Consider the following 18,278-nt stretch of genomic DNA (forward strand, 5'->3'; position numbering starts at 1 on the left):
TTTGCTGACTACCATTGTTGTGTTTCTTATATGCTCCTGCTGTTTGTTCTGTTCCTTCTGCATCCAGAAATGGGAAAAGAAAATAATCATATTGAGTACTACAACTCCCAGAAAACCCCAGCCAGCACATATGTAAACTTGTCTTCAGAATGACAATAAGTCTTCTTATCTTAGCTTCACTGTCTGGGCATTGTAGTAATCTGCTAACAGTTTCTTATCTATTGTAGGCACTGTCGGTGGGCAAAGGAATGCCATTGCCATCAAACGCTTGTTCATTTACACAACATTCTTTTGGAAGACTTTCATAAATAGAAGGGCAAACTGTACATTTCAGATAGAAGGGGATTTCTAAGTGCTGACACCATCTGATTGTCACAGCAAGAGATTTTCATCTCTAGTTTGCAAATTGGCTTTGTTCTGTAATGGGTCATCAGGAGGTAAGCACAGTCTTCATTTGCAAGTCTGATTGCTTAGTCACAATGGTTAGTGTGAATCATGTTTCTGGAACACTCAGTTTCAAACAACAATCTCTCCATAGATGTGTATCTTTATTCCTGGGATGAAAATGTGAAAGAGGAAGGGGGAGCAACAGAGATTAGGAAGTGGAATCAGTGGGATAGACTGTAGATTTGGGTCCCCTCTTTTTCTGTGTGCTAGTAGATACCTTTTGTGCTCTGTTATTGCAGGTGGGTCTTTCTCCATTAATCCTGAAGGTGCTTCTCTGCATAAGATGCTCTCTATAGAACCATAAGGGATTCCGAGTTCTCTGAACAAGCAAAACCTTCAGTAGGCCTCTGCATGAGATGTCTAGCCAAAATGCAAAAGCTGACCACAGGGCTCAAATGGGCTATGTCTACCCTAGGGAAGAATGGTGCTCAGCGCCTTTCATCGCCGTTTCAGTCCTGCCTTTCTCCAAAGATGATTTAATTGGAGGCAATAGCTGCAAGAATATCTAATAAAAATACTCTGGAAATTAATTCACAGTATTTAGGGCTTTTGTGTTGCCTTCCCCACCAAATTGCTCTTCTTAATTATATTGTCACTAAGGATTTTTTCTCTCTAACGCACAAAAGTTAAGAACCAGACATATTTACATTGGCACAAGGAAAAAGTATCAATACATTGTTGAGGTTTGTTTCCAATGAATGGTTATTTCAAATTGCATTTACCGAGCCACATTTGCCCTGGAAATATATACACTGAGTGTGTTTCTGATCACTTAAGTAAGGTAGTACAGCAGACCTGTCTGACCAGAAATGGTAAAATTATGTTGGGATTCTACCACTTCAGATTGCATGAAAATCACATGACTAACTGCTGGATAGCTCCTGGCTTAGGCATCTGGTTGAAGAGCCAGAGGTTGGGAGTTCGATCCCCTACTGTGCCTCCTTTACGTGGGCTGGAATCAATGATCCGTAGGGTCCCTTCCAGCTCTGCAATTCTAAAATTATAGATGGGTCTATTCAGAATATAGATGATATTCTGAAGATAACGTGTGTGTGTGTGTGTGGGGGTACCCTTCACATGGAAAATTAAATTCCAGGGAAAACTTGAGTTCCTGTCTTGTCTTCCTCCTTGGATATTAATTTTCTGCAGACTTTGGTCTTTATTTCTGAGGAAGGATGCAAACCCTACTTCTCAGTTCTTTGTGATCTGAAGGACTTGTTGTGATTGGGGAACATTTACCCCTCCAGACGTATTTAACTATACAGTTCTCATCTGCTCCACCAGTCCAAGGCAAGGACTTTGGGAAATTGTAGTAAAAATATTATTTGAGCCCAGAATTTCCTCACTCCTGGTCTATCAACAGTTTAACCATTAAGGCAGCATTTCCCCCCCTGTTAAAAATCCCCTTCCTCGTTGCAGTGATATTTCAAATTGGTGGTACTATTTCTTTTATAGTGCTGCTATCAGTTTCAAGGACAACACCTTCATTCCAGTCTTGACAAACAAGGAGGAGACACATAACACAGTGAATCCTATTTACTCTTTTAATTGGTGCTATTTTCAGCAGGGTGGTGAAAGAATATATTGCTTTTGCAGGACAAAGTGATTTAGGAACCATTGTACTTTTAGAGACCAGTTGCCTTCCGACATGTTACCTGTCCTTGTAAGAGGCAAAGCCCATAAAAATTCAGCTTGAAGTAGCCATTAAACCTCTAGCAACCTGAATACGCAGCTAAAAACTCTAACATAGTGTCCAAGTCTCTGTAGGCATCTTTAAAACTGCATAGGCCTGATGGAAGACTTTCTAAAGCAGTGGTTCCCAAGCTCATGTCCCCAGATGTTCTTGGACTCAGACTCCCAGAAGCCTTCACCATTAGCTGTGCTGGCCAGGATTTCTGGGAGTTGAAGGCACTGTTAAGGTTGCTATAAGTCCATTCTAACTTGATGGCACATAACAACAACTGTCCAAGAAAATCTGGAGACCCAAAGTTGGGAACCACTGATTTGCAGAAACATGGACATTTTTTGTGGTCCTGCAGGTGTTGTTGGTGTGCAGTTTTAGTCTTCCTTCACTATTGGCTATGCTTCCTAGGGCTGATGGGAATTTACAGCTTATTACACCACCATATCGAGAGTTCCCACTGTTGCCCCAAAGCTTCTGTGGTCATTGATTCCATGGGAAAGATGTATCAACAATCAGTTCATCCCATGCTGCTGAGAGAGTTCATTATGGGGAAGCACATCTTTCTTATAATGGGTATCTTTATATTTAACAAGTACAATTTTTTAAAAAAGCAAACCACATTCATAGGATAGGACTGCCAGTTATGGGATCACTGTAAGTGGAGGTTCCTCGTTGCGGCAGCCATGGGGAAAATCTGTTATTTGGAAATGATGGCTATAATGGGAGGGAAAACCATTTGTGGATACCCCTCCCACTCTAAAAGGGAAGACAAGCTTCAGAAGAGGTATTTTAGTTTGGATTTGAACAGGAAATCCAGAACCCGTGCTTGCTGTAATCCAAAAATGAGTCCATCTCCAAGTGTATGCTGTTTGCATTCTTGCAAAGCAAATGTTGAATACAAAGATAAGATTTCACATCATACAGTGGGGTCTCGACTTACGAACTTAATCCGTATTGGAAGGCAGTTCTCAGGTCGAAAAGTTCTTAAGTTGAATCTGCATTTCTCATAGGAATGCATTGAAAACCATTTAATCCGTATCTGCTCTTTTGGTCCATAGAAACTAATGGGAAGCTGCTATTCCGCCTTCTGCCACTAGAGGGGGATATTTTTTCTTTTTTCCTTTTAACCTAAGATGACTTAGCTTTTAAAAAAAGGAAAAAAGAGTTCGTAACTCGAATCTAAGTTCATAACTCGAGTCCATATATTCCTATGAGAGCAGTTCGTAAGTCGAAACATTCATATGTCGAGCCGTTCGTAAGTCGAGACCCCACTGTATCTTGTTTGCCCTTTTCTCTGCCTTTTCTCTGCACAAAGCATAGTGGAAGATAAGGGTGGGTGATGCATCTATTAGACCAGTAACATGTCACAATAAAAGCTAGTTTTCAGGTCTGCAGGAGCCTTTAGCAGCCTGGGCACGACAGAGCTGGAGGTGTTGGCGTAGAAACGTAAAAGTTCCAAAGCCCTTCAACACTGTAAGCTTCAGTCTGATGGAGACTCCTGCATGGTAGAAAATGAACTTCTGTTTATGATTCTTTGTTATGCTTGGTGTTGTTTGTTGTCAAGTGAATTCCAACTTACAGCACCCCAGTAGGGTTTCCAAGTTATGTAAAATATTTAAGGAACGGTTTCAGCAATGCCAGTCCTCAGTGAGTTTTTGTGGCCAAGTAGGATTTGAATTCACCTCTTCTGAATCCTAGTCGATCACTCTATCTGCTATGTCACACTTGCAGGTTGTAATATTTCAAGTGGTCTAGCAAAGGCTCAAGGGTCACCCAGCTTCCCACTTATACTCCAAAGCAGAAATGGACCTTGAAGCATTCAGTGCAACAAATGAGAGGATGCTATTATGCAGAGTACATTGATTTGTGGAAGCCCCATTCCTTGAATTGAGTTTGCATTCGAGAAGCTCTTACAGATCATATTGAATAAGTCCAGCAGGTTTGAATCACAAGGTTCTTGCCATTTCACTTTTCACTGATTCATCTCCGATGATAACTTAAAGCTGTAGAATTTTATGAAGCTCCACATGGAGAAAGTTGCTCTAACTGATGAACATTCCAGCTTTTGTTTTGAGGGAGAGCTCTTCATATAACATGCATATCGACTCTTTGAATTCGGCTGGTAGAGAAGGGCTTAATGGTAGAGAATCCAAAAGGCTCAGGAGCAAAGGATGACACAAGAAACCCAAACTATATCATTTTATTTATTTTAAGAATATATTTTTCAAGCCTCAGAACAGTTGAATTAATTGTAAAATGGGAAGTTAAGGTTTAGTTTGTTGATGGCAATATTATCTGGCATTGGCCAGGGTAGGAGCAGCTTTACTTAAGTCTCCTGGGCAATCTGGACGTACTTAGCAGCAGACTCAAGTTTTGGTTGTTCCTTCAGCTGCGTGGGAGTGACTTGTGGGGTGTTATAAATAGCTGCCACCGAACATGTTCTGGGCTTGTGGATGGAAAACATTGGAAGTTCCTCCCTTGTTGCAGCTAATCATTCTAACCAACGCCATAAACATGTGGTTTCCCCACACCATGTCAGACGCCCTGTGACACCAGGAGTGGGGACAGCCATTCCAGAGTGCCTTGCATAGACATAGAAGGGAACTTAAATTGATCTAACCAGCAGATGGAGATTTTTTTCCTCTCCTTCTCGGCCCAGACTGCGCCAGGGCGTGTGCACGTATTTGTCACCAGAACAGGAGATCCCTGAAGAGGTTTCAGGAGACATGCCAAGGAATGGAGGGACTGCCAGTGTCATCTGAGCTGGAGGCTTTCAAAAGCTGTGGCTCACACCGTCTCTGCTTTGCCAGGCATACTGAGTGCCAGCGCAATGGCAGTGGAGTGAATTTGTCACTAAGAATCACTTAGGGAAGAGTTGGAATGCAATCTTATTCCCAAGGGACAATTTATAAAGGGTGTCAAACTTTCAGAGGCTTTTTAAAAAACCACCCAAATGGCTTCCCATTTTCCCTTGATCCATTTTGATCTCCCTTTTAACACTGCCCAGTCCTTTTTTCCCACGGCATTACATTTCTTTATGGAAACATCCTAAATATTCATCCCTTGGAAGAATACCTGACACCTATGAGGCAATCTTCTACCTATGTATTGCTTAGGTCAGAGTGGCAAACAGATCTTCCAGACAGACGACTAGCTTTGCTGGTTAGAGGAACTTCGAGAAATAGTCAGTGTCCAGTATTTTCATCATAGTATATATTCATGAATTTGGCCATTACCCCAGCTTTCGTCCAAAATTTGGACCCAAGGTGGCTCAAAATATGATTTTAAAAAGAGGTACAAAGGAACATACAGTACGTTATGCTATCACTGCTATCAAAAACACTCTTTAATATTATGTTAACATTTAATGTGCATCCTGTGGCCCCAAATGTTTTCTCCGTGATGGAACTGATGTCCATGTGCAGCCCTGCGTCCTTTGGTTGGCCATTGGAATTTTTTAATTTCCAAAAAAACACAAGACAAACAAAACTGCAAACTGATGGTGTCATCAGCTTACACAGTAAAATTTAAAGAAACAAGACTTCAGCTTTTGATTAAAATAATAATAGTAAGCAAATATACATTCAACTTGTCTTTTTGCCTCCCTCTCGATGCATGAAGCAAACCCTAACATTGTTGAGCCCGTAAGGAAGATAGACAGATGGTAGTAGTCACCATCATCAGTTCTCCTGATGGACAGTAGATTTCATCAGGAGAAGAGTCAGCATTATGTTGTCCACATGCACAAGAGGCATCTCAGTGTGTCCCCCATTCACACTAAGCCAAGAGGCCAGTAATAGATGGTTTGTTTCATCTTATTTTATTTATTTATTTATTTATTTTATTTATATCCCGCATATCTAGTCCCTCAGGACCTCTCTAGGCGGCTTACAACAGACATATAACAATATAACTAAAACAATTTTAAATAAAGGGAAAAACATTAAACAAGATGGGGCAAATACTAGGAGAGGAGAAAAGGGAAAATCAGGAATTAGCTAAGGGGAAGGCCTGCTGAAACATCAATGTTTTTAATTGATTTTTGAAAATACCCAGCGAGGGAGCCGCGCGAATGTCAGGGGGAAGGTTGTTCCAGAGGCGAGGAGCCACCGCCGAGAAGGCCCGATTTCTTGTCTTTTCTTTCCGGGCCTCCCTCGGCGTTAGGCTCCTCAGCCTCACCTTCTGACTCGCGCACGTGACACGGGTAGAACTTGGTGGAAGTAGGTGTTCCGCCAAGTATCGAGGCCCTAAGCCGTTTAGGGCTTTATACGTAAGCATCAACACTTGACTATGAGGAGGACTGTGCCGCATCCCCATCCCCTTTCTCAGGCTGAATGCACATTGCTGAGTACAAGGACAGATAGACAGGAGGATTTCTGTTTGTTTCTAATAATAAAACAGTTCTATATTTTTTTTAAAGGTAGTGAATAATGAAGGTGGAGGAGGAGTAAACGAATGCTGACTGCATGCTATCAAGCCAGCCTTGCCTAATGGAGAATCTTCTTGCACTTTTCTAGTTATAAAGTACTCAGAGGTGGTTTTCCAACTCCTTCTCCCAGGAGCAATCTGGAACCATGGAGCTTGCCCAAGGCTAAATAGGTTGGCTCTTTTTTTTTACAGGGCCCAGTAGGGAATTGCACTCTTTTCATGCCTGTCTCCACAACCAGCTTGGTGAGGGAAGGCATTATCCCTGTAGCCAAGTAATTTTTCATTATGATTGGAAATGGAAGATATCAAAAATGTGAAACAAAAGCTTCTCAAAGTGTAACACTGGTTTACTTCACTTTCAGTCAGTTTTTTGACAAAAATGAAGTATATGGATTTTCAGATCTGAGATTTTTATTTACGGGTGCAACGATACTCCAGTGGACTTGTTGGTTTAAAAAACACTGCTGCTGGTGCTGCTGTTTTTCAATCACTTGTTGGAATAAAACACTGTGTCTAGCTAGCTCGGTGCTGGCATTCTGCATTTGAATTTGTCATTTTGTATACCTAAGAAATTAAACACCAGAGCAAACAGGGAACAGCTCCATGAAAGGAACATCTCTCGGCTTCAACAGGCAACTGATTAAAACCATAGTTTAGCCTCAAGGGTGCATAACCAGTCAATGCAAATAGGTGTTATGGCTTGTTAAGTGTGTATAAACATTGTTTTTAAATCATGTATGTAAACAATGCTGTTTGTAGCCCTTAAGGTGAATATCAATGCTGTGTAAACCTAATGCAGAGTTTCTGATCACAATGTACAGGAGGAATTGAGGGTCCATATTTCTTGTTTTCCTTCAAGACTAGCAACTTGTGGCACAATGCAGTGTTGCTGAAGACAACATTGTGAGACAATGTGTGTGGGAGAAACCCTTTCTCCTGTATTCCAGATTCAAACTGGTATTATTGTATGTTGGGTCACCTCATCCACCCATGCAGTTGCATCAGTAACACACAGCCCCTTGCCACATCATATCATAGTTAAGTGGCTAAAATTGTCTGCAAAATACATCTAGAATGGGATGTGATAATTTCTGGCTCTGTAGAGAATAAGAAGGTGAATTTTTTTTTCCACTCCAGGTTGCAGGTGCCCCACAATCCTCTGGTAGCCCTCTTTAATAGGTTCTCTAGTATCAATGGTTTAGGTATCTGCAGTTGATCCTGGAACAGATTAGCACAGATAATGTGGAATTACTGTATTTGAAGCCCTGAAAAATGAAAAGCCATGTCAGATGGGCAATCTGTAGTGGAGAAACTGGAAGATTTGAGCTTGGAAAAGTTCTTTAGACTACAACTCCCAGAATTCCCCTGCCAGCAGCATAACTTCTCCTGACACGTGTCTGATCCTGATTTCCTCTTTAGAAGCAGCTATCTCTGTTTCAGAAGGTTTAGGGCAGACCTGGGCAAAGTGCAGCCCGAGGGCCACATACGGCCCGCAAGCCGCTCCTGTCTGGCCTGTGGACAGTTTTGAACATCAAAACAATTTATAGCTTTTTATCTAAGGTTGATCAGTTGCTTATCTTTAACATACCGCAAAAAAACTCTTTAGTATTTGTGGAGATTAACAAGTTTAAAATAAAAACAATCATAACATCAACTGTTTCATTTTATTTTTAAGTAAAGTTGGTTTGGCCCCCGAACACAGTTCAGATTTTTCATGTGGCCCCCCCTATAGAAATTAATTGCCCACCCCTGGTTTAGGGTAATGTTTTACAGGTTCTGTCAAGTAATATAAGAAGTGACTTTTTCAGCTCACTATCCTCTTCAGCCCAATCACACCATCAACATGCAAAGCAGAAGGCCCCACTTTTTGGGTGCACTTTAGTTTGGTCCATTTCCAGCATGTGTGATTGCTTGGAAGGGACCAAAATCAAGCAGTCAAGGATGCCAACGCTCCTTCTGCTGTCAATTTCTGGTGTAGTGAAGTGGCTTAATAAGCAAGCCACCCTTCAGTATATGGGCAAATTGAACACTTTCTGTTCCTACGCAGTGGGGCAGGGGAAGTGGATATTATTATTTTTGCCTCTGCGAGACCATGCACTTAGATTTATATATTTATTTATTTAAAAAATCTTTGTCTTTGTGTGAAGTACTGATCGAAGCCATGGCAGTTTCTCAATTGGCACTGTACACAAAGCAATTTTTGTGTTTTTTTAAAAATAATAATCTAAGTGATCCAGTGCATCAGCAATGGCCTAGCAGAGAGGAAAAAAATCACTTCAAGCTGAATTCAGTTTGCAGATACCTGAGAACTGCAGAGCTGCAATCCCTATGGATCATCAGAGGGAGCTGGACTAAATGGGTGGCTTGAGGTCAGTATGCCATTTAGATGCTCAGATTTCACCACATGGCACATCGCACTCAAGAGACCCTATTTAGCTCAGTCACATCCTTAGTGCAGAAGGCAATGGACCTGCTGTGGGGAGAAGAGAAAGTGTGTGTCTCTGTGTCAGTGTGTCTGGATATGTGCATCAGATATAGTGGAGAAAAGACTTCTATGTATGTATAAGAGAGCAAGAGAGGGAGTGAGAGAGGGAGAGTACAACGTGGAAAGGGGAGGAAAACATCAACCCTCATCATAACCACAGTTAGCCCAAGGTCCCCACAACTGTTGTCTTTAGCAGTGTTCACTACGTAGCATCTTGCCTCTACCACCAATCACTGCATATCATCAATCCATACAGGCCAAAAAGGATGGTTAACCCTGACCTAGTATTTGTGACAGGGTTTGCATCTAACATTTGCTATGCAAGTGCTAAGCATGAAGAAAAGCACGTAAACATAAACCACACATGGAAGGCATGTCTTTTCCATGAGTAACTGCAGCCAAAATGTACCGCAGGCTCTTTCTTCTGGCTTGCTGGTGATCATTGCTTTTAAATCCTTAGGATGGAATAATTCACTTGCCAGGGCTGCTCTGTGGGTGACCCCCCAGCCCTTGCTTCAAACGACTTGCTGTTACTTTCGAATCATTTCCTTGTTAAACTCTTTGGGCTCTCTAAGGTTTCTCAGCTCAGATACAGATCTGCAGAAGGAAAGGTGTCTTTTACCTCCCCTTCCTCTACGATCCGCTTTACAGGCAAACTTGTGCTGCTGTGCCTAATTTGCATTTGAAAAACAGGAAGCGAACAAGGGTGAGTCTTGAAACCAAAACCAAAACCCTCCCAACTGTCAATTTTCTCCTAATGTCATTCTTTTTATTACTGCAGCGAGAGAGATATTGTGGCCTTTTTCTTAAGAACGTTTGGGAGACCATTTTGACCCTGCAGATGCCGTTGCCTTTAAGAAAAGGTGGACACAGGCCACCTCCAGGCAAACATCTGCATTCAGGTTACAAATTATATGATGGGTATTCCATAAATTATCCAACAGTTGTTACAGATGTTTAAAGCTTTCCATGTCAGCCTTGGATTAGGCTTGCCTCCCTTTTTTCCTAATTGGGAACAGAAATCCAATTAGACAATAATCCCATCTTCTTTGAAGTCCTTAACCACAGCATCATACAATATTAAGTTGTGGATGCTGTGTCGTTGATGGAACTGGCTGCCAGGCAGCAGTAAATGACTCTGCTGATACAGGGTAGCAAAGTACACCTATAACCCTAGGCAGCAAGTGGTCTGATGTTCTTGACTGTGCTTCATAGGGAAACAGTAGATATTTGATCAAGTGCTCAGACTAATGCTGGATTTAAAGTCCAGTGTGCTTCCCTTAAGGCTGCTCTTTGCCATATGGTTCGGGGAAAAGGCTTATCTTGTAAAAATAAATACATGGTAATATATAATATCCTATGCTATCTGGGAGGGAAAATAAAATCTACTGACTGTAAAAAAATTAGAAGTGTGAAAAAAAACTTGATATTCATTAAATGGGCTATAATTTGACATTTTCAGTTTAGAACCACTACTTTTTTCTTTCTTTTAAAGGCAGGTTGTGCTAAGTAAAAAGGAGGTATGTCCAGTCCAGAGATCTTGGAGTTGACATATGCATGTAGGTTTCCTCTTCTATAATTTTGCCTTGGAAAATTCTGCTTGTATTTTAGAGCCAACACTATTTCTGTGACTGAGATTCATCCATTTTAATTCACTCATTCAGATGGTTCCCCCCCCCCCAACAGTCCCATGTGATTGCTGGTTTCATTGTGTCATATGATATGACATCAAAGCTGAACATATTTATCTCTCACTTAATTCATCTTGAGATGTATAAACCAGCACTTGTCTCTCAAACTAAAATCATGGGATCCCATCTGTCTGAAGACTTTTGTTTCCTACCTTCAAATCATCCAGGATCTCTCTCTGATGAGGTTGTTACTAAAGTTCTGGCAATGGAAAGGGAAATTTGATCTGTGACATCACCTCCCAGGCCCCCCAAGCCACCATGGAAGTCTCCACCATGGTTCAAAATGCGGATCTTGGAGTGTGGCAAGAAGAGGCTTATGGGGACTGTGGTGTTGTTGCAGGAAGAGGGAAGAGACACACGTTGGGCCTCCTCAGCCCCCAGCCATGCTACTGATGGGACAGAAAATGTAGACCAAACCCTAAAGCTATAGCCTAAACAAATTCCCTCTTGAATCTGAAATCATTGGGGCTGAAGCTATGGGGATTCCAATTTCTTCCCACTGCTTTTAATTTCCTCCTGCTGGTTCCAATGAGACCAGAGGCAGATTGCCAGGGAACATATAACTCCTCTATTACAGCAGCTCCAATGATGCTGATCTGTCTCCGGGCATAATTCAAAGTGCTGGTTTTAACCTATAAAGTTCTAAATGGCTTGGTCCAGCTATCTAAAAGACCACATCTCTGCCTGGCATTAAGATTATCAGGGGATACCTTTTTCTCAGTCCCACACCCCTCACAGGAGTGCTTGGTGGGGGCACAGGAGAGGACCTTCTCTGTTGCTGCTCCCAAACTTTGGAACTCCCTCCCATGGGAAGCTAGGCTGGCCCCATCTTTGCTGTCCTTCCCCAACAGGTGAAGATCTTTAGTGACTGGTGGCCTGAGAGAGGTTTTTTTAAAATTGATTATTGTGCTCTGTTGTTCTTGAATGTGTTTTAGTATTGATTAGAGATGGGGACAAGTCACCATTTTGTTGAGTCATCCTGCAAAAGTTGATGACTCACAAAGCAGGAAGCTGCCCCCATGAACCAAAAAAGCACGCATTTATTTGTTGATTTGTATGGGGTTCCTAAAAAAACCCTGACCCCCCACCACCCCCACTACCCCCAACAACGCCCCACCACTGTAATCGTTGCCCCCACCACCACAGTCTCCATTTGGCCTCCACAGCCACGGCATGTAAAAAGGGAGACTGGCTGCCCTTTGCAAAAAATGGTGGTTGTGGCTTCATTTAGGGTAGGGAAGCTGCAGCTGCCATCTTTGCAAAGGACAGCCTGGATTCCCTTAATGGAGGCTAAGGGAATCCAGGCTGCTGTTTGCACAGATGGCAGCTGCAGCTTCCCTACCCTAAATGAAGCTGCAACTGCCATCTTTGCGAAGGGCAGCCAGTCTCCCTTTTTACATGCCATGGCTGCAGAGGCCAGATGGAGACTGTGGTGGCGATTATGATAAGAGGAGTCGGGGGGGGGGAGACACAGGGCTAAGGTAGGGAGAGGAAGGGGACTGGGGATAGGCTGTGGGGGTGGGTGGCTGCCTATCGGCCCACCAATCAGCTGATCGGCCAGTAGGCAGAACGAAAATGCCATAGGATGGCCTCCCGCCCTTCATATGGGGGACAAATAAAAATGGGGAAATATTCATCCCTTCGTATTTGTTGGGGTCTCTGGAACCCATGAATACGAAGGGATGAATATTTAACAAATGAGTGATTTCTGACGAATATCGCAATCCATTTTTAATTCGTCCCCGGGTCTAGTATTGATTATACATACTGTTTTTAATTTAATACTTGTTTAATTCCTTTTTAAATATTTGTATACCTTACAGCTCACTGGAATGACAGATTCTGAAGCTGAGGCTCCAATACTTTGGCCATCTCATGAGAAGAGAAGACTCCCTGGAAAAGACCCTGATGTTAGCAAAGTGTGAAGGAAAGAGGAGAAGGGGATGACAGAGGACAGTGGAACTGGGAGGCAGTAGAAGACAGGAGGTCCTGGTGTGCTCTGGTCCATGGGGTCACGAAGAGTTGGACATGACTAAATGGCTAAACAACAACAACACACTGTTTTTAGCTTTTAAATGTTGTCTTTTAATTGTTGGAAGCTGCCTTGGGTCCTTTTAAAGAGAAAGGTGGGTAAAAATATTTTAAATAAATAAATGAAATAAATAATTGAATTAAGTGGGTCAATTCCCCTTACCAGTTGCTTTCAATTCCTTTCATTTAGGGACATTTAGACCAGGTATGTATGAATTCTCTCTCACTGGTAGTAGTGGGACAGAATTTTGTTTTAAAGTTGTTCTTTTTAAAACTTTTCTGCAGAATGGGAATTCTCCCCCCAAGGTTCCCTTGCACTTCAATTCTGCCAATATATCTACTGGATTTATTTCTACTGGACTGTGTTCTGTCATTAAGGCTGTTACTCTGAACTGAAAGGCTCATTCATTTCAATGGGAGAGAATAAATAATATGTTTAGGTTCTTCCCTACAGATCAACTGGCCTTCAGTGTACTTACCTCTGATTGGATTATGCCCTAAGGAACTGGAGAAAGTGAAAGAAATAAATTCGTAATTATTAAAGAAATCAAAATCATTCAGTTATCCATTCAGGTGTGGAAGTGATTACATTTTACATGCAACCTCAATATCACCAATTTGTTTCAGCTGTATACCACATTTCTTTATTTATTTCCATTCCCATTGGAAGAAGCTTGGAGAAATCAATTAAGAAATGTTATCATTGTTCTTCAAGAGCAGCAGTCTGAATTGGGTTCTCAAATATCCAGCACTTGCATATTCTGGCAATTCCTTAACCTGGGATTTGTCATAGTGTTGGATTATCCATCATCACAGTTTTTTCAGTGCCCAGTAGACCAGCCATGACTAAAAACAAAGCTGTTTATTCCCCAGCTGCTGACATGAGTGAAATCTTGTGCCTAGCTCTAACCTCTGCAGCCAGAAAGGGCTGGTTGCCACAGCAGTAAGTGGTGGGTTGGGCCAGGGGCAAGAGTACTCATAGAACCAAAGACATTTTCTCTCTCTCTCACACACACACACACACACACGCAGAGGTATTCTCCTTCTGGTAAGGGAGACGGGCAGGAATGGAGTGGCTGGAGGTGGAGTAGCCTGCGCCTGAAGAAGTATAGTCCCCAGTTGTCCTAGGCAAGGAGTCATGGCTGTGGAACAAAGCCCAGGATATTTTGTGACACAGACGTTGCTGGCTGCATTCTTTCCAGGAAACGACAGGCAGAAATTACAGGATTAGGTTCTGGATTAAATGGAAACTTCCAAATGGCATGGAATGCTTCATCAGATAGGGCTGGTGCAATGCAAAACTAAGAATTGCTGTCTGATTGAAAAGAGGTCTTTTTAGCTCACATAAAATCTCTGGGGAGGAGGGATTGAAGAGCAGCAGAAGACCTGAATGGCAGACCTCCACTCCCTCCTGTATACTTCGTGTTTTAAAACTCTTATTTTAAAGCAGGAGTGGGCCAGGGTAGCTTTTTTCCAGATGGTTCTCTCTCTCTCTCTCTCTCTCTGGAGTATGTATCCTACAACTCCCATCTGCCCCAGACTGCATAGCCAATTGAAGAAGGATTATAGGAGTTGCCATGCAAAATCAGGGCTACCCTTGCTCACCTCTGTTTCACAGGAACAAACATTACCCCGGCGTATGTCTTGAAAAAACACTCTAAATTGGCCACTTCGGATGTCCTAGAGCTGTGATTTCACCGCAGAAAGCCAAATAGTACACTTTGTTACAGCTTCCTTGCAAGAAACAAAATACATTGGAAGTTTGATGTTGACCAGGTCTAGCGGTTTGGGCTGGAATGGAGAATGTATTCTGCCCACTGTTGGACTGGGTTGTCAGGAAAGCGAAAAGCCAAGAACAGCAAGTCAGAAGCTCAGATTAGTGGCTTCTCTGTTTCTCCTCATCCACATGAACAAAAGAAAACAGGAAGTTACACTGGATTAGATGGCTTCGCAAAGCCTCTTGCGGTGATTTGAGAATGAACCGCTCACTTTTCCTGTGTCTTCCTGTCCCAAGCAGCAACTGATAGCTCCGTAGCTCAGCCTTCTGTGGTGGGGGGGAAAAGGTGGAAAATAAGGGAGGAAAAAGGGTAAGTTCCAGAGTTTATGATGTTGATTCTATTTTTTTTTTTTTAAAAAAACACATTTCATCATTCCAGAAAGTGGGAGAAAAATTAAATTAAACTTAACTACAGTTGAACTGTATATTAAGGATGTAAAAATAGGCAGTCTCACACACACACACACACACACACACACACACACACACACACACACACACACACACACACACACACACACACACACACACACACACACACACACACACACACACACACACACACACACACACACACACACACACACACACACACACACACACACACACACACACAAAAGACAGAAGCTTCTGGGAAGTAGAGCAACAGAGGAGTGCTGAGTGACTAAACGGCAAGGAGTCATAACATGGAAAAAATTCAGAATGCTTAAAGCGTCTTTTACAGAATGAGAAATGAAAAGTACAAATTGTTATAGCGGATCATTCAAATTATAATATATTTTAATCAGCATATCCGGTTTTGCCATTGACAGATAGATCCTCTGTAATAACAGCTTCTCTGGCTCCCAGCTTCTTTCCTGACTCAGTTCAAAGTGCTGGTTATGACCTATAAAGGTCTATATGGCTTGGGAGCAGGCTATCTTTGTTCCGCATAGCGACGAATCCGTATAGCGATGATTTTTGCTGCACGGATTATCGTTGCTATGCGGGGCACCACTGTATAACCCATTGATGCTATCTTAGTGCATCCAGGTATGACATAATGAACTGTTTTGTTAGATTTGTGATATACCATATGTATCATGTACACTTTAATACACTTTGTATCTCTTTTTTGAAAATTATTATTTTTATTCATACGTACCAACATACAGAACAAAAAAAACATAACAATAATAACAACAAAACATCAAAACTAAACATCCATACTACATTTATAGATCAGAGATTTTGCCATCATCTGGTCATCTGAATATCATCAAAGGATTCTGGTGAACACTGATTTACCATAAACTAGTTCTTTCCCTAAATTCCTGTCTTTCCCTGGGCCCAGTTATATATCAGCTTCCAGCTTTCCTTTACAAAGTGTCTCAGTTGATTCCATAGTGCCTCTGAAAGCATATCTAGTTCAATAGCTTCTTTAATAGCTCATCCATAGTTCGTGTTTCTCTATTCTTCCATTTTTGGGCCCAGACTAACCTAGCTGAAGTAAATATATGAAGTAGACTGTATTTTATTTTATTAGATCATACTCTAATAGATATGTATATTTTTGATTATTTTCTCTTTAGTATAAATCCATAGTTCATCCACCTGAACTTTCCCCTGAAAAAAGCCCATGTTTTTGTCCTTTTTATATCTTGATTCTAGTTTCAGCATGGACCACTGATCTGTAGCTAGACCCAATTACTCTAGGTCTTGTTTGTCTTTCATATTTTCATCTTTAGTTAACAAATATTTATATGTGAGTAAAGCTCCCTTCTGATTCAATACTTTGAATGTAAATGCCTCTATTGGTGCTACCCATATTGGAATTTTCTTATAAGTTTGAATTTGAAATTTTTGCCATACTAGACACAATGCTTTCCTCACAATATGTTCTGTGAAATGTGTCTGTTCTTCGAATTTTCCATACCACACATATGCATGCCAACCCATTTTTAAATCATGACCTTCCAATTTCAACAGTCTTTGATTTTCTAATGTTATCCATTCTTTTATACAGACCATAGCACATGCCTTATAAAATAATAGCCAATTCAGCAGTCCTAAGCCACCTCTCTCTTTTAAATCTTGCAATGTTCTAAGTTTTATTCTTGGTTTGTTGGCCTTCCATACAAATTTTGAGGTCAAGCTGTCCAGGTCCTTAAAATATTTACAGTTTAATAAAATTGGTAAGTTTTGAAACAAAAATAGCAATTTTGTTAAAATCACCGTATTTATTATTGAGATTATTCCCATCATTGAGATTTGTAGCTTATTCCATTCCTCCAAGTCTCTCTGTATTTCCTTCTGAGTTGTAAGATAATTTTCTTTCATCAAATTGCTTGTGGTTTTTTTGTGATAATAACTCTTAGATATTTCACTTTTTGTACCTCCTCAAAGTTAGTTTTCATTATCAATTTTTCAACATCCCATTTTTTATATTTTTAGTCAAAAATTTCAATTTTTCGTAGTTTATTTGAAGACCTGCTACAGCTCCAAATTCTTCTATAGTTCTTAATAATTCTTCCATACTGTCCAGGGGATTTTCTAATATTATTGCTAAATCATCAGCATATGCTTGTAGCTTAAATTCTTCTCTCCTGATTCTGAGGCCTCTGATTCCAGTATTTCCTCTTATTTGTCTATTCAAAATCTCTAATGTTAGAATAAATAGTAACAGAGGAAGGGGGAAGCCCTGCCTTCTGCCTTGCTCAATTTGGATATCTTCAGTTGTTTGACCATTGATTTTGATTTTGGCCTTCTGTTTAGTATATATTACTTTAATTGTTTGTAGAAAAGTTCCTTCTGCTCCCATCTTCTTCAGCAACATAAACTCCCAGTTGACATTATCAAAGGCCTGTTCTACATCTAGGAAGATCAACATCATTTGTTTTCCTGGATGTATTTCATAGTATTCCAAAATGTATACTATTGATCTCATATTTGACAATAATTTCATCTTAGGGATGAAGCCTGTCTGGTCTTTGTGTATCATTTCCATGAGTATCTTCTTTAACTTAATATACTTAATATCTAGCTCAAATAATTTGGCATTCAATTGTACTATTTATTAGTGTTTTCAGTTGTTTTTAAGGTGTTTAATGGTTTTAAATTTATTATTTTAATATTATTACATGTTTAATTGCTTTGTAATGTACCAGCTTACTGTGTTTTTAACTGGATGTCCCTTCCTCAGGAGAAAGGAAGCATGCCAATGAAGTAAAATTAAACAAACTAATAATACAATTGGGAAAGAAGTGCAGGAAGGAGGAGAATATTTTGGATGAAGAACCTTAGAGACTGGTTGGGATGTAACATCATTATTTAGAGTTGCTGCATGTAATAGCAGATCAGCTGTGAGAACATCCAGGGAGGAGGAGGAGGAAGAGGTGAAGAAGAAGAAGAAGAAGAAGAAGAAGAAGAAGAAGAAGAAGAAGAAGAAGAAGACGAAGAAGAAGAAGAAGAAGAAGAAGAAGAAGAAGAAGAAGAAGAAGAAGAAGAAGAAGAAGAAGAAGAAGAAAGAGAAGGAGGAGGAGGAGAATAGTTTGCCAAGTTTTGATACAGTTTGAAAAGCAGTTCTTTCATATCACATCCCAGGCACTTCCCACACTACAGTGTTTAGATATATACCCAATAGTATATATCTAATATATCCAATACTTTCCCCTAATATATATAAATTAATCAGATAGCTCTCTCTCTCTCTCTCTCTGTCTCTGTCTCTGTGTCTGTCTGTCTGTCTGTCTGTCT

General features: G+C 40.9%; 1 long non-coding RNA gene across 13 annotated transcripts in view; it reads left to right on the forward strand.

Annotated features, from left to right (window-relative positions):
* Window positions 1-12,928, forward strand: part of LOC140704592 (uncharacterized) — a 39,203-nt gene extending 26,275 nt beyond the window's left edge. For 7 of the 13 annotated variants that reach the window (XR_012083882.2, XR_012083880.2, XR_012083878.2 and 4 more), the window contains 3 exons: window positions 228-437; window positions 10,540-10,603; window positions 12,559-12,928. This is a non-coding gene — a long non-coding RNA (uncharacterized LOC140704592). Of the gene's footprint in view, window positions 1-210; window positions 438-6,551; window positions 6,731-8,934; window positions 10,604-12,558 lie in introns of those variants that run through there. The other 6 variants (XR_012083883.2, XR_012083879.2, XR_012083887.2 and 3 more) reach the window with 4 other exon arrangements.
* The last annotated feature ends 5,350 nt before the right edge of the window (window positions 12,929-18,278 follow it).

This window comes from Pogona vitticeps, chromosome 2 (assembly GCF_051106095.1).
Source record: "Pogona vitticeps strain Pit_001003342236 chromosome 2, PviZW2.1, whole genome shotgun sequence".
Taxonomy (NCBI): Eukaryota; Metazoa; Chordata; class Lepidosauria; order Squamata; family Agamidae; genus Pogona; species Pogona vitticeps.